This window comes from Leptopilina heterotoma, unplaced genomic scaffold (assembly GCF_015476425.1).
Source record: "Leptopilina heterotoma isolate Lh14 unplaced genomic scaffold, ASM1547642v1 Lhet_44, whole genome shotgun sequence".
In the NCBI taxonomy this organism is placed as follows: Eukaryota; Metazoa; Arthropoda; class Insecta; order Hymenoptera; family Figitidae; genus Leptopilina; species Leptopilina heterotoma.
This window is the reverse complement of record NW_025111084.1, coordinates 2,246,283-2,263,681: the sequence shown is the minus strand read 5'-3', so window position 1 is coordinate 2,263,681 and position 17,399 is coordinate 2,246,283. Positions and strand designations below refer to the sequence as shown.

The 17,399-nt window shown below is 24.5% G+C and overlaps 1 protein-coding gene across 1 annotated transcript in view; it reads left to right on the top strand.

Moving 5' to 3' along the window:
• The first annotated feature begins 736 nt into the window (after window positions 1–736).
• Window positions 737–17,399, top strand: part of LOC122507006 (transcription factor hamlet-like) — a 41,109-nt gene continuing 24,446 nt past the window's right edge. Inside the window, exon 1 of the mRNA XM_043619482.1 lies at window positions 737–2,140. The gene's annotated coding sequence lies outside the window, so the exon portion shown is untranslated. The remainder of the gene's footprint in view (window positions 2,141–17,399) is intronic.

Here is a 17,399-nt window from a genome sequence, read left to right as displayed (position 1 = left end):
TAAAGTGGAAAAAATTCTAACAGAAGGTATGTTGGGTGTGATTTGCAGTAAGTATCAGCGCAAAGAATCTACGAAATCTTCAAATACGATGCTATCTATTCGATAGGTGATATTCGATGATACGATCAGGTCCAGCAGATGATAATACATCGACAATGGCTGGTAGGATAATAAAGAGGCGATCAATCACGGCAAAGGAGAGCAAAAGACAAAGAATCTCTCGCACATACAGGAGAGAAACTCCACCCAGTGGGGGCATCCAGGGAGCAGGACTGTTGTTTCTTGACTGGAAGTGTAACGGTTCCAGATGGAGCGATAGGATTTGAATGAGTTGGGAGGGTTTGCTCTCTTATAGCAAAGGAGACTGTCGATAGTTAAAGAGAGGATATTGTGGTGGGAGGTTATAGTGAGGAGGCTATCTCTCGTAGGAGTGGAAGCGATGGCAGAGCAGCGGATGGTTTTTCGCAGGGGGAAAGGGAAGTACAGCAGCAGCAGCACCACCAGCAGCAAACATGCAGGCAGGCAGGCAGGCAGGGAAGGATCAGGGGCAGGGAAGGGAGGGAGGACAGGTCGCGTGCCGGCATCAGGCTGACGAGAATATACTTACCTTCCCGACGTATCTCACGGTTATTCCACAACTCGCCGCGACCGCTTCGTTCATCCACACCGATTCACCTACCAACCTACCTACCTACCTACTTACCAACCTACCCACCAACCTACGAGTTCGGTCTCCTCCCCGCCCATCGGAGAGACCCCCAAGTGATTGCTCACTCACTCTTACTTGCTTATACTCTTTAGATCGGCGACTGCTAGCTCTCGCCACGCTTACTCACCACCACGCGGCGATACTACTAGCACGCTGCTAGCGGATTATTATACACGCTAATGCGAACCTCGGACAACCGGACAAACATTAACAGGAGGAGGACCATAACGCCCTGCAACCGCCGGCCCGCCAGTCAGGACCCGACTGTCCTCACGAAGGCACCTTCTCCACACTAAAGGTCCACTTCTGCCAACATTCCTCCAGTTCAACACTCGCCGCTCGACTTCCTCAGCTGTTTCATCTGCTTCACTAAACCCTGGATTCAGTGATCAGTGCCCAAACTTTCGTATCATCCTCAGTGACAATCTCCATATTCCCCAGTGATTTTCACCCCCTCGATTTTTATCAAACTCATCAGTGACATTCTGCAAACACCTATTAGTGACAATACCGCACTACCGAAAGATTATTCCGATTCGATTATCGAGAACAGTGACAAAAGTGACGATTACACTTCAGGACTTTTGGAACTACCTTGGACCTTTAAAGTTCCTAACTACGTTAATTCTTTAAGTTAGTTCATTAACCATTAAATCCTTGAATTCAGAAGAATGAACTAGAGTGCTTCTTTTTGGAATCGACAACTAATCACATCAATCAGAAAATTAAAATTGGATCAACACTCGAACCTGTTCCTCAAGTCAGTTTTTCCAAAAAAAACAACTTCGAACTTCCGCTAAAGTTCAAATTTTCGAATTTAAACACTGAAACATTGAAACTTGTCAAAGATTTAAAACTTTCAAGTAAATATATCATGTTCGAGAAGAGAAGCTTTTCCTCCCAAGAATATTGAAAGACTAATCAATTACTCACCAATAAGAGAAAAATCTGAAGTGAAAACTTTGAAACTCTTGAAACATCTCTATAGTAAATTCGATATACTTTTCCCGAAAACAAACTCAAAGATTCGAAAATCAGAATCGAACAAAAATTATCCTTAAAAAGCAACAATTCACCACTGTTATTGACAATGACATAAGAAATATCAATAAACTAAAAACCGTTTGAGAGTAAAGCATAATCACGATTCGTGTACACGTGCTCTTGGGTGATCTTTAAAAAAAATGATGCTGACAAGGACGTTACGAGTCATCTTTGATTAATTTGGATATTAAGTGTGTTAACAGTGATCATATTTGTTAGTGAATAATACCAAAAGGAACAAAAAAATAATAATTGTTTTCTGTGTTAAACCCTAACTATTCTTGTTGTTTTCATTCTACCTGCACTTTCCCCTAAAAGAAAAAAATTAAAAAACGTGACAGTGATTGCTCATCATAATTGCTCACGGATCGTGGAATGATAAACAAGGTAAATACTTGATTGATTTCTAATGAATATTTCCGTATCGACAGTTGTGTACTTTATTCTACTTGAATATATTTATGGAGCGAAAGATGATCGGTTTAAAATTATTCATGTTCCTTCAGATTAAATCTTTATAAACGTCCAAGTTCTAAATTTTTCCTCTCTTTTTTCTTTTGTTAACATTGTCTACCTTGATACTTTAAAACAATAATATTGCCAAAACAGATTCTTTTCTTTTGAGACATAATTTTGTTTTGTTACCAAAATATTATTTTTGCACGAACACAATTTTTCTGCGGATATCAAATTGAGACAAAAATCAACATTTTGATTCGCTTTTTGTCTCAATTTGATATCCGCAGAAAAACAGTGTAAAAAAATTATTATTCTATTGAAATTAATGTTTACATTCATAAAACTATTTTTCTGCAATGTTAATGTTGCCCTTCTGTAAATTTAATATTCTATGAAAACTTATTGTGAATCTGTCAAACTAATGTTGTCCTATAAATTTAATGTTCTTCTAATTTTTAGAAGTTCTTCTTCTGATTTTTTCTGCTAAATGTTGTCCTTCTGTAAATTTAATGTTCTTCAGATTTAAGTTTAAATTTCGTAAATTAAATGTCATTTGTCTGTTAAAACTTGAATGTCTGTTAAACTAATGTCTTCCTTCCGTAAATTTAATGTTATCCTCCCACGACTTTAATGTTGTTAATTAATGTCTTCGATTAAAACTTCTTGTGTACCTGTCAAACTAAAGTTCTTCTTCCGTAAATTTAATGCTATCCTTCTGCAATTCTAATGTTGTTCTTAAATTAAAACTTCTTGAGTCTCTGTCAAACTAATGTTGTCCTTCCGTAAATTTAATGCTATTCTTCCGCACTATAATGTTGTTCTTCTATTAAAACTTCTCGAGCATATGTCAAACTAATGATGGTTCTTGAAAATTAATGTTATCCTGCAACTTTAGTGCTATCCTATTTTTTTACCCTTCTATTAAAATTAATGTTGTGCCTTTGTAAAACTAATACTGTTATTTTGACAAACTATTATTAGCTTCTGTCAAATTAATGTTATCCTTCTGTAAATTTAATGTCGTCCTCCAACCTTAATGTTGTGCATCTGTAAAATTAATGTTTTCCTACTAAATCTTTATGTTGTACATCTGTAAAACTAATGTTGTGTTTATGGAATTTTATTGTTTTCCCTCTGCAACTGTATTTTTTGTCCCATTAAAACTTTTTGCCGTTTTTTGTCAAACTAATGTTCTTTTGTAAAATTAATGTTGTCCTTCAATAAAAATCAAAAGGGTTTTTCGCAACACATGAAAAAAACATCAGAAATATCGTTCAGTAAGCCAAAAATTTCCTCACGAATCTTTAATTCTACACTTTTGTAACATCAGTTATGTCCTTAAAAAATTAATTTTCTTCTTAAAAAAAAAAACCAAACTTAAACTTTCCTAATATCAATTATGCATTTCTGGTAGCACCAAGAATATTTTCTATCTAATGTTATCTACCAAGGATTAATCAAATTGTACTTTCTAACTTATGTGCTCTTCTTTAAATCGAAACTTGCGGTTTTTTGAACATCATCTTCTGTACCAGTAAAAATTCTCTTCTCTAGATTAAATTTCTTTGAGAAATTAATTTTCCTCCTTGCTCATTTGAAAACCTATTTTCCTCTTTTGAAATATTTTTGTCCCTCTCTAAAATATTAATTTTCTTACCGCCTTCTCTAAAAATATCAATTTTCCTTCATTGGAACATTAATTTTTGAAACTAAAACATTAATTTCAAAGTATCTACAAAAAAAAATTGATTCACTTTTTTTTACAATTAAACGCGATATTTTCTCAAGAAACGTCTTCGCTTTCACGCCAAGAAGATCATATTTCCAGTTTGGTGGTTTCTCATAATCGTTTCCGTATTATTGAAAAGTAAATTCAACCCAATCCTTGAGCGGTTTTACGCGAATAGACCATTTACGCATTCAGCGAAACTACTTTTCCTTTTATGTGGTCTACTCCTCTCACGAGCCAGAATGCCATTTCTGTATGAGCTTTGAAAGTTCCACTTGGATTAAAGAATTCCTTTAGAGGGACAAAAAAAATACATTTTCCCCTTGGAGAAAAAAAAACCACCATCGTTCCAAACTAGCAAAAAAAATTAATTTCTTTCCCTCTTTTAAAATGTTACTTAAAAATCATGATTTAAAACAAAAAAATCTCCCCTCTAAAACTTTTTTTTTTCCTTATAATCAAATCCAATTTTCCGATATATGAAAATTGTATATATCTAATTCTGAATTAGAGAATATCGAATCCAATTGAAATTCTATTTTAAAGTATATTTATAATGCGCCCACGCTTCATCCTTATATCAGAGAGAAGAAGTTGTACTGGCGATTGAGAACGGGCCGTTTGTTTTGCGATTCAGAAAGATTTCCTCGTTCATAAATTTCAATGTCTTTAAAGACGTGAGAAACGTTACTTTGACTTTGGCTTCAGTTCATTCGTAAAGCCGCAAACAAAAGATTTTTTTTTCTTTTCCTCCCCACATCCCCACCTCGCCATCAAAAAAACAATCGATTCCGTCAAACTTTCAATCGTAAAGTCCAACAAAGATTTCCATCTTATTTTAGAAGGATAGAAAAAATATTTGATAAATGCGGATAAAAAATTTTTTTTCATCTTCTTCCTCCCTTCAAGAAACAATTGAGACCTTTTTGAACCTTCATAAGTAAGGATTTTATCCTCTTGCGAGGATTTATTTCAAATTCTAATCAATTTTAATTTTTTTAACTATTTAAAATTTAATTTTTTAAATTAAATTAAATGTAAAAAAAAATTTAATATAATTTTCCAAATTTAATTTATTTTAATTTTTAAAAAAAATTAATAATTTTCCTTAAATATTAATTAAATTTTTTTTAAGGACTATATTTAGTTCAAAATAAATTTTGAATCTAAAGTTATTCTGATAAATAGAAAAATTCATATCAATTTTTTGTTTGAGTGGAAAAAACGAATAAGGTAATTTTTACTATATTTTTTTAGTAAAACAATGATTTTTAATTAAACGTATAAATAATTTTCAAATTTGCATTTTTAACGTCTATATTTAATTTCGAAACGACAGTCATTCTAGTAAATAAAAAAATTCATACTTATAAATTTTTTGTTTGAGCGGCAAAATCGAATAAAAAAAATTGTATTATTTTTGGAGGAATTTTAAATAATTTTTATGATTTTTTATTTTTATTTAGTAAAATTTAATTCAAAAATAGTAAAAAGTGTCATACAAAACAGAAAAATTTACAAAAAGAAATTTTACTATTTCCGTAGACAATTTTACAACAATTTTTTATTTAATTCGTACGTATAGTAAAATTTACTTTATAAAAAGTAAAAACTGCCTCAGAAATGAGTAAAAATTAGAAAGTCAAATTTTACTATTTCCGTTGTAAATTTTACTACTATTTTGCAAAATTTTATTTTAAAAATTGAATAAAATGATTCTGCTACAATTTTGAAAATTTGATATGAATCGTATAGTAAAATTTACATTAAAAACAGTAAAAGTTGACATTGAAATGAGAAAAAATAACAAATAGAAATTTTATTCTTTCTGGAAAAAATTTAACTACAAATTTGTGAATTTAATTTCTTACATATAGTAAAATTTACTTTAGAAATAGTAAAAAGTACCATAAAAATGCGTAACAATTAAAATCACAAATTTTACTATTTAAGGTGTAAATTTTACTACAATTTTGTAAATTTCATTTCAAACATACAATAAAAATTTAATTTAAAAATAGTAAAAGTTAAAAATTGCCACCAGAAATAAGTGAAAATTACAAACACAAATTTTATTTTTTGTATAGTAAATTTTACTACAAGTTTGTAATTTTCTTTTTCGTAGGTATAGTAGAATTCACTTTAAAAATAGTAAAAATTGTCACAGAAATATGAGTAAGAATTACAAACACAAATTTTACTACTTCTGTAGAGAATTTTACTACAATATTGTAAACTTTATTTCAAACTAATTTTATTTTATGTAAATTTTATTTCAAATTTACATTAGAAATAATAAAAATTGACATAGAAATGATAAAAAAATTACAAATATAGAAATTTTACTCTTTCCGGAAAAAACTTGTTATACAAATTGTAAATTTTTTTTCAAAAGTATAGTAAAAATTGACTATAAGAAGAATAACAATTGATAAAACAGTTGAAATTAACAAAGAAATAATAAAAAATTACAAAAATTAATTTTACCATTTCCGAAGTAAATTTTACTTCAGTTTTATAAATTTTATTTCAAAAGTGTAAAAATTTACTATAAAAACCGTAAAAATTAAAGAAATAGTTAAAATTGCCATTAAAAAAAGCAAAAATTTCAAATATAAATTTTATCATTTTCATAGTAAATTTTACTACAGTTTTGTAAATTTTATTTTAAATATATAGTAAAAATTGACTATAAGAAGAATAATAATTGAAAAAACAGTTGAAATTGACAAAGAAATAATCAAAAATTACAAATATTAATTTTACCATTTGCGAAGTAAATTTTACTACAATTTTTAAAATTTTATTTTGAAAGTATAGTAAAAATTTGCTATAAAAACAGTAACAGTTAAAGAATAGTTAAAATTGCCATCAACAAAAGCAGAAATGTAAAATATAAATTTTATTATTTCCGTAGTAAATTTTACTAGTTTTGTAAATTTCATTTCAAAAGTATAGTAAAAATTGACTATAAAGAGAATAACAATTGAAATAGACAAAGAAATAATCAAAAATTACAAATATTAATTTTACCATTTCCTAAGTAAATTTTACTATACAATTTTGTAAATTATATTTCAAAAATACAGTAAAAATTTACTTCAGAAATAGTAAAAACCGTTATAGAAGTTTACAAAAATGACTAACAATTGAATCTACATTACTCTGACAGTATGGTAAAAGTTACTATACACTTTCCCCCTACAACGAATTTTATATCATTCTCATCATTTCTCATACAAAAAAGAAATAAAAGGAAAAATTATTGTCATTTTTAACGAATTTTCTTCACTAAACGAGAGAAATTGAGGAAAAAGAAAGAATTGCTGTAAAGTTTCATTTGGTTATTTCGAGAGAGGGTTACTCAAGAGTGCGGGTAAACGTTCTCTCTCTCTCTCTCTCTCTCACTCAGTTCGGTAGTCGGGATTTGAATAACTGACTATTACGAGAATGAGGAGCAGGACAATCGTGAGAGATTCCCAGCTATAAACAATGTTACCTTCCCTCGTCATCTCTCTCCCTGGGCCACAAAGGCGCAAACGGTAATAAAACGGTCCTTTGCGATGACATTACCAACCAAATATATATACATATATAAATACATGTATAATATAAAAATATAATTTAACTACCTTCTGCACACGATAACCTTACAATCATTATTTTATGAACCTTTCTCATCTTTCGATAATGAAGCTCAAACATCAGGTGAAGAGATAATATTCTTAATAACACGATGATAGTGCCTCAATTGTGCCCATATCACGAACCATTTCTCTTTATATATATACATATACAATATCGTTTTATTCTTAATAATAGTCTTCAACAATTTCACTTTCATTAAAGTGGGAAAAAAAGTGCAAATCACTTTTAGAATAAAAAAATGTTTATATATAATTGCGTTCTTCTACATACCTAATTATATATTAGAAGTGATTTGAATCGACAGGGGAAATTTTTGCAAAAATTATATTCGGAAAGAAGAATTTCTATCTTTTGAAAATTACAGTATTTTTATTTATAACTCTTTTTTTTGGTCTTTTTTAAAAATAATAATAATAACATTATTAATAAATAATTGCTAAATTATTATTTACCATTATTTACTATTACCTGGAATTCAATGATTTTTAATATCAACTACTTTAATAAAAATTTTTAAAAGAGTTCAATTAGTTCAAAAAAATTTTAATAAAATTCTACGCAAACATTTAATTATTTTCATAAATTTTAATGAAATTCTTTGCGTAACAATTCAATTTTTTTCAAAATAATTTTAATAAAATCGTTAGCAGGAATTCAATTGTTTTCATAAATAATAAAATTCTTCTTAGAAATTAAATTATTTTTGAAAATTTTAATAAAATTTTTTGCAACTATTCAATTATTTTTAAAATAATTTTAATAAAATTCTTCGCAGAAATCCAATTACTTTTAATACAATTTTACAGAAATTACTCAAAAAATGTAATTTTTATTAAAAATTTAATTTCAATTCCTCAAAAAAAAAAACAATTATTTACAAAAATATTAGAAATTTTCACAGGAATTTAATTATTTTCAAATATTTTAATAAAATTGTTCGAAAGATAACAATTATTTTAAATATAATTTTAATTAAATTTTTTAGAAAAATTAAATTATTCTTTAAGATTTTAATAACATTCTTCCTAAGAATTCAATTATTTACATAAATAATTCTTTGAAAGAATTCAATTATTAAAGACGAATAACAAAATTATTCCCAAAAATTCAATTATTTTCATAAATAACAATATATTTATCACAAAAATTCAATTATTTTTAAAAGTAATACATTTTTTCTTGAAAATTCAATTATGTTTAAAAATTTACAAAAATTTCAATTATCTTTATAAATAGTAAAATTTTTCTTCGAAATTCAATTATTTTCAAAACTTTTAATAAAATTCTTGGCAGAATTTCAATTATTTTTAATATAATTTTCATCAAATTTTTCGAAAAATGCAATTATTCTTAAAAATTTTATTAAAATTAGTCAAGAGAATTCAATTATTTAAAAATTTGTTGATAAAATTCTTTATGAAAATTCAATTTTAAGAAACATTCAATTGTTCAATAAAATATTTATTTTTATAGTTAAACAATTGAATTCTCGTAGAATTTTCTAATAAATATTGATTTAAAAATGAATTTCAAATTTAAATTGTAAACAAAAGAATTTGAAAATTCACAAAGAATTTTTCAAAAATACTTTTTTACAATATTTGAATCCCGTTCATATTGAAATTAAATATTAATAAATAATAAAAATGATATTAATAAAATAATGTTTATAAATAAATTATAACACAAAATAACAGTAAATACCAAAAAAACAACAAATGATCAAAAATAAAATTCCATAAAGTATTAAAAAAATTTTGCAATTATCGCTATAATTCAGAAGTAACATAAAGAAATTAATAAAAAAAATTTTTTTCGAAAACTCGTAAAGAAATAAATAATTTTTTTTTTCATTTGAAAACGATTTTAATCTGTAAAACAGATCCGGCGAGAAAATATTATATATTGGGAGCAACATCTTGTATTTCATTTTGAATTAATTTGCGATTTGCCTTTTAGAAATTTTTATTTAAGAAAAAAAGCAAAAAAAAAAAAAAATGAAAAGAAACTTACCGAGAGATCGAATTCTAAACTTCCTCATATAATATAAAACGAGTCACACCTTCAATTCGAAATGGAGAAGAAATCTCGATCACAAACCTACGCATAATATGCAAACAAGTGAATCTATATATACAATCTGCATTTTCACTGATTTAAATTTTGAAATAGGAAATCCTCATTCAAATTCGTTTCGAATTTATTATTATGCGGAAAAATTGTTGCATTTTAAAATATTAACATTTTCCTAATACGTATTTTAAATTTTAATTTTTAAATCAACTTTTTTCATAAATATTTTTTTTGATTTATTTTTACAATTCTTTACACTAATTACGGTTTATTAACCGTAACTTTAGGCCTTTTATTACAAAACATTTATTTTTGTTATTATTATTATTATTATTATTATTATTATTATTATTATTATTATTATTATACTATTTTTATAATAATAAAAATAATATTAATAATTACTATAATTATTTTTCTCATCGAAATTAATATTATTTATTATTTTTTATTATTATTATTACAATTATATTCTCTCAACAGTTATTAAATATTAATTATGCTTATAAATATGTTTCAAATTTGCAAATAACTTTTAAAAATTGTTACGCGAGTCTCAGAGGGAATTTTACAAATCATTGCAGAATCATTAAAATTGGAGGCTCCAAAGTAAGTAAAAGATTGTTACGATGGTTATTAGCTCTTCATGTAGAAATCAATTTTTTTTTTTACTTGTCATGTTTCTCCCTTAAAGTGCAGGAATGAGGAAACAGTCGATCGGAGAATTAATTGCAGGTTCCAATTAAGGATTTTGCACTGAGTACAAAAAAAAGAGAAGAAACAGTCGAGTGTAAATTTAAAAATGTTCTCTCTGAACTCGAAATCGTCATATCTCCGACCCCCCTTCGTTCAAAATTGATTTTATCTTTCACATTACATTCAAATTACATATATAAATTTTTACATTTAAAAGGTTTTTTCTTTTATTTTTATAATTTAATTATTATAACAATAATTTTTTTTTATTACTTTTTTAATTCATTGAAACGAATGAGAATTAATGTTAAACAATTAAATAATTAATAAATTAATTATAATTAACAATCATTAATTATTACTATTAATTAAATAATCAATAATTATTATTAATAGGTATATAATTAATTAATAAATTAATTATTATTAACAATCATTAATTAATTAATAATAATTAATTAATATTAAATCATTCGTGAGTTAATTATTCACCATCAAATTACAACAAAAAAACGATCAAATTTTTCTGCCTTTCCTATTTTTTTAAAAAAAATCTAAAAGCCCTTGAATGTAACACATAAATTCATAATGGGAATAACAGTAATTATAATTTAATGACCATTCCCCACTAGAAAAAAATTACATTTAGGAAAGTTTTTCAATTATTTTTCATCAGCTATTAAGAGATGTGTAGGAAACTTTAAATCGAAGGTGAATCTCAAAAAGGAAAGGTCAAGAATAAGAAATTTTTTCCAAAAAGAAAAAAAATTAAAATTAAAAAAAACAAAGAGAAAAGAAATTTTCGTTAGATTAGATCATTTTTCGTAATCATTAATTAGAGATCGCGATTAAGTGCACTATTTGGTAAAATTAACATGAACCTTTTTAATTATTTGGTAAAAAAAAATTTAATATCACAATGATGATAAAATAAAGAAAAAAAGTGAAGGTCAATATTAAAAAACAATGTTATACCTTTTTTCTTCACAAAAAGTGCAAAAGACGATGAAAAACGAAACAACTATTAAGAAAGAAACAGAAGTTTAAAAAAAATTTGTATGTAAAAAGTGTAACATAAAAAAATTTAATATAAAAAATTTAAACTTGAAAAAAACTCAATATTTCTTATTTATTAAAAAAAATTTAATAGAAAAAAATTAAAATAAAGAAATTCAATGGAAAAAAGTAATTATTAAGTAATTTACACTTCGAAAATGAGAATTCGAATTCTAATAAATTCTATTTATTACATCTAATTACTAATAATAATTATTAATTAATTATTAAAAAACAAAATAAAAATGAACAAAGAATAAAGAGAAAATAAAAATATGCAGTTAAATATATTGCAAAAAATAAACAAAAAATTATAAATTCAAAAAAGAAAATATAGAAATAAATAAAAATAAATAAATTTAAGGATTATGTTGAAATACTTGAAATGCGAACAAAAAAGAAAATAAAAATATCAAATTTAAATATTTAGCTAAACTAATAAAATAACAAAATAAACAAAACAATCAACATTTTTCTACAAGTTTCCAAAGAAACAATGCTAAAAAGAAAAGTAAACAATTTTCTATTTTATATACCGTTGAAAGAAATGAAATTTTTCTAAAATAAATAGAAAGTGATAAGTATATTCTTATCTATAGAAAATTTTTCAAAGAGTATATTTAAACCTTTAATGAAAATGTCTAATATGAAAAAGTTGAATGTACTTCAAGTATTTAATTACTGTCTTTTTTAATTTCCACTATAGAGGAGAGCACGCGACGACGCAATAAGTCAATGAAAAAAAAATTCCCATACATACATACATATATATGTATCAATTACCTCTGTCAGTGCGGTAAAAGATTTAATGATCGATTATTCCGTTAAATTAAAGTCTACCAGTTTTGGATGGGAATATTTCGAAAGTATATATACGTAAACTTTTATAATTACCATCTATCATGGAAGATGTGTATATGTATATATAAAATCTTACATCTTTCTAACCTTGCCGTTTTTTATTTAAATATAAATATATATGTGAAAATAATAAATTTCATTTTCGATTACGATAATATATCAATTAGTTTATCAAAATGATTTATCAAAATTTTAATGGTTTTATAATCAAGACACTTCACGTCCAATCAGAATGTGTATATCTTCATTTCTATATTGATTCTATAATCTGATCATTTAGAGAAACGTTAAATGCTCAAAAACTCAACAAATGGATTATTTTTTTAGAAATATTCATTTTTATATTGTAAATAAATTATTTAATAAAAAAATCAATAAAAAAAATTAATAAAAAATAAATTTCTAAATTAAAATTTGAGAAGAAAGTTAAATGCACTGAAAAAAATTTATTCGATTTAAAATTTTAAATAAAATTTGTTTGATTCAAATTATCGATTACTTGCCTATTATCAAATAAATATTTACTCGACACAAGTATAATTTTTATTTAAATCAAATAAATTCTATACTTAAATCAAGTAAAATTCTATTTGAGTCAATAGTTTCAGTATTCGAAGCAAATTAAATTTATTTGATTCAAATAATCGATTATTTGCCTATTATCAAATAAATATTTACTTGAGTCAAGTAATTTTTATTTAAAACAAATAAATTCTATTTAAATTTCTATTTAAATTTTCCAAGAGAAAATTTTTTCTTTGCTAAATAAAAAAACACGGAAAATAAATAAATTTTTTTCTCAGTGTAAAAATTGTAAAAACGAATATTCATCAAAAATATTAAAATGTTAAAAAATATAAAAATTTAAAGACAAATTTCAATGTATCAAATAATTTTAATGTAACGCATTTTTGAAATTTAACTATTTCTAAAAAATACAAAAGTAATTCTTTCAAAATTCAATCATTTTTTTTTTTTTTTGTTAAAATTTATAAATAAAATTATTCAAAACTTTAATCATTTTATTTTATTCAATTCTAAATCAATTCTTCTTAGAAACTTCCACGAGAATTTAATTATTTAAATACAAAAATAAATTTATTAAATAATTGCGAATATTTCTTAAATTTGAATTATACCTAAAGAACTTTCTGAATATTTTTGAAAATAATTGAATTTTTACGAAGAATTGCATTAAAATTTTTGATAATAATTAAATTCATTCAAGAAATGTAATTAAAAATGAATTATAAATAATTATTACACTCTTAGAAACAAATTATATCAAATTTTCTTAAACAATTGAATTTTTTCGAAGAATTTTATTCAAATTTTTAAGAATAATTATTGCGTTTTTAACGGAATTAATTTAAAATTACATTAAAAATAATTGAAATCCTGCAATGAGTTTTATTATTTATGAAAATAATTGGATTTTTCTCACTGAACTTTAATACATTTTTAACCCCTTGACTGTGGATGACGTGTATACACGTCATGAAAAAAACTGGCCCAAACAGTGGATGACGTGTATACACGTCATGGCCCAAACAAGAAAACATCTTAACGTATATTCGCAAAAATTCTTATTTGGGGGTTTTTGGGGTCGCTGATCACGATTCTGAAGTCAGATTTTCAAAATAAATAATTTTTCAGCCAAAATGGCCGCCAAAAATTTTGAAAAATTTTAAAAGTTGATAAATTCTTTTAAAAATTCTTACTCGGGGGTTTTTGGGGTCGCTGATCACAATTCTGAAATAAGATTTTCAAAATAAATAATTTTTTATACAAAATGGCCGCCAAAGATTTTGAAAAATTTCAAAAGTGGATAAATTCTTTTAAAAATTCTTACCATTTGAACTTTGAAAAACTAATAACAGATTCGTAATCAGCGACCCCAAAAACCCCCGAATAACGAATTTTAAGCGTATCCAATAAATTTTTCAAAATCTTGACCGCTATTTTGGATCTGCCATTTTGAATTTTAAAAAACTAATGTCAGATTCGTAATCAGCGACCACGAAAACCCACGAGTAACGAATTTTAAGTGAATCCAATGAATTTTTCAAAATCGTGTCCGCCATATTGGATCCGCCATTTTGAATTTTTGAAAACTAACACCGGAATCGTAATCAGCGACCCCAAAAACCTCTTAGTACCTAGTGTCATGAAAATTTATTCACAAGAAGGTCTTACACATTTTGGGACCATTTTGTTATATTTTAGCTACACACTGAAGGGGTTAAAAATAATTGCCTTCTTGAGAAGAATTTTAGAAAAATTTTTTTAAAGAAATGATTTTTTCAAAAAATGTTATGAAAATTGTGTTTTAAATAATTGAATTTCTTTGAAAATTGTATATTCTTTATAAAAATAATTGAATTTTTAAAAAAATTTTTTTAAATTATATTGAAAACATTTCAATTATTTTAAAAAATTTCATTAAAATTTTTAAAAAGAATTGAAATCCTGCGATAAATTTAAAATTTATAAAAACAATTGAATTCATGCAATGATTATTATTAAAATTTTAAAAAATAATTGAATTCCTGAGAAGAATTTTATTATTTATAAAAATAATTGAATTCTTGCGAAAAATTTTATAAAAATCTATTTAAAAAATTGATTTTTTTCGAAAAATATTAGAAAAATTCTGTTTTAAATAATTGAATTCTTTTGAAAATTTTTTTATTTATGAAAATAATTGAATGTTTGCGAAGAATTTTATAAAACATTTTCGGACAGTTCAAAAATAATAATGGCGCGAAATTTAAATTACAATAAAAAAATATATTTCCATATTTACAATTTATGTAAAGTAATAACTACATATTTACATAATAAAAATACTTAATAAAAATATATAATAAATACAAAAAAATATTCAAAACTCTTTTTTTCATTTCGTTTGCAAAATAAAATCAAGTCAAAGGTGGTGGATTTCACCGGCAAATATTTGAATCAAAAAGGGAATTGGAAAAAGTGTGTGAACAAATTTTCTTCTACTCCAATCGACTTTCTTGTTTTTAATCGCATTTTTCCTGTCGTTATGATTTAACCGAATATATATATATATAAAAAGAAATGTTGAGTATACTACCGGTTTTTAACATCATTTATACCTATCTATATATATAGAACTTTCCTGTTAGAAACAGTTTGAGAACCGGTAAAAGAGATAAAAGCCAATAAAAAAAAAATAGAGATGAGATGAGAAAATTTACCGATGTTCTGCGCCCTGAGAAGAGATTCAAATGCGAAAACTATACATTCGAAAGACGCTCATTCGTATATATATCTAGGGAAAATTCATGAAAATCTATGCGTCACATTTGCAATACGATCGCTGACAGATTATCTATGCACACTGTACGAGAACACACCATAATTATATACTACTCAAAAAAAAAAAATATATATATATATATATCTATTCACATTCATTATATATATGTATATATAGACCCGTTGTTAAGAATGACTTTCGCGTAATGATAGTCTATATAGGAAAAAAAAAATAATAAATTCAACTCAACTAGTTTCACCAATTAGATCAATTTTTCCAGGAAATGATCCCTGAACGTATAAATCTTCCTTTTAAAATTACGTAATTCATATTATTTATTTATGACTTATTTTCAGTCCTTCTATAAGGGTATTTATATTTAATTGAATTTCTCAATTTAATTCAGTTTCGAATTCGATCGATTTTCTCTCCGGCAATCAAATTTCCTATTTGGTATTTTATATATTTATAAATATATAAACATCTTATTTTATTTTCAAGAATTATTTCAAATTTAGTGTTCAATTTGATTTTAATTGTATTAGCAAATTTGTGAAAAAATTTTTCGAATTTCATAAATAAATTACAATTTAATAAATACATCACAAAATAGGATATATAAGAAATTATTTCTGTAAATTTTGTATTTTTAAATAAAAGAGAGAAAATATAATTATAATATAATAAGAGTAGTAATAAAATAATAATAATAATAATTGTTATACTTTTTTTTCGTTTTCATAAACATTATATTTTATGATTTATTATTATTTTTTTATTTATTATAAATTCAGACCTCGAACAGAATTTAGAAATAAAAAATAGCATATCTATTACATTTATTTATAAATTTCTTGAATTGTAAAATTATTCGAAAACATCTACAACTTCTTTTTTAAATAAATATTCAAATTTTAAAACATTTTAATTTAAACCCTCTTCAAAATTCAATAATTTCTAAAATTTCACGCTCTAATGCTTTTAATATTCAATTATAATTCAAAATTTTAAGTGAAATTCATTTTTTTATCAATTGAATTTTTATGAAGAATTTTTTCAAAATTTTTAAAAATAATTGAATTTTTTCGGCGAATATTAAAAAAAAATTTTAAGAATAAATACAATTTTCTATCATTTTTTTTAAATTTTATAAAAAATAATTGAAATTCTGTGATAAGTTTTGTTATTTATAAAAATAATTGAATTCTCGCAACGAAATTTATTAAACAATTTTTAAGAATTGAATTCCTGTGAAGAATTTTATTTGCGAAAATAATTTGAATTCCGGAGAAAAATATCATTATCTATAAAAATAATTAGTTTCTTGTGAAGAATTTTATTAAAATTTTTTTAAATAATTGAATTTCTCAGAATTTTTTAAAACTCTTTGAAAATAATTAAATTCCATCGAGAAATTTCATTAAAAAATTGAAAATAATTGAAATCTGACAAAGAATTTAACTAATTTTTATTTTAAAAAATTGAATTCCTGTGAAAATTTTTATTTTTGAAGAGAATTGAATTTTTGAAAAGAATTAAATTCCTGTGAAGAATTTTATTTGGGAAAATAATTGAATTCCGGAGAAAAATATCATTATTTATAAAAATAATTAGTTTCTTGTGAAGAATTTTATTAAAATTTTTTTAAATAATTGAATTTCTCAGAATTTTTTAAAACTCTTTGAAAATAATTAAATTCCATCGAGAAATTTCATTGAAAAATTGAAAATAATTGAAACCTGACGAAGAATTTTATTAAATTTTTTCAAATAATTAAATTCCTGTAAAAAATTTTATTTTTGAAGAGAATTGAATTTTTGGAAAGAATTTTTTTTTTA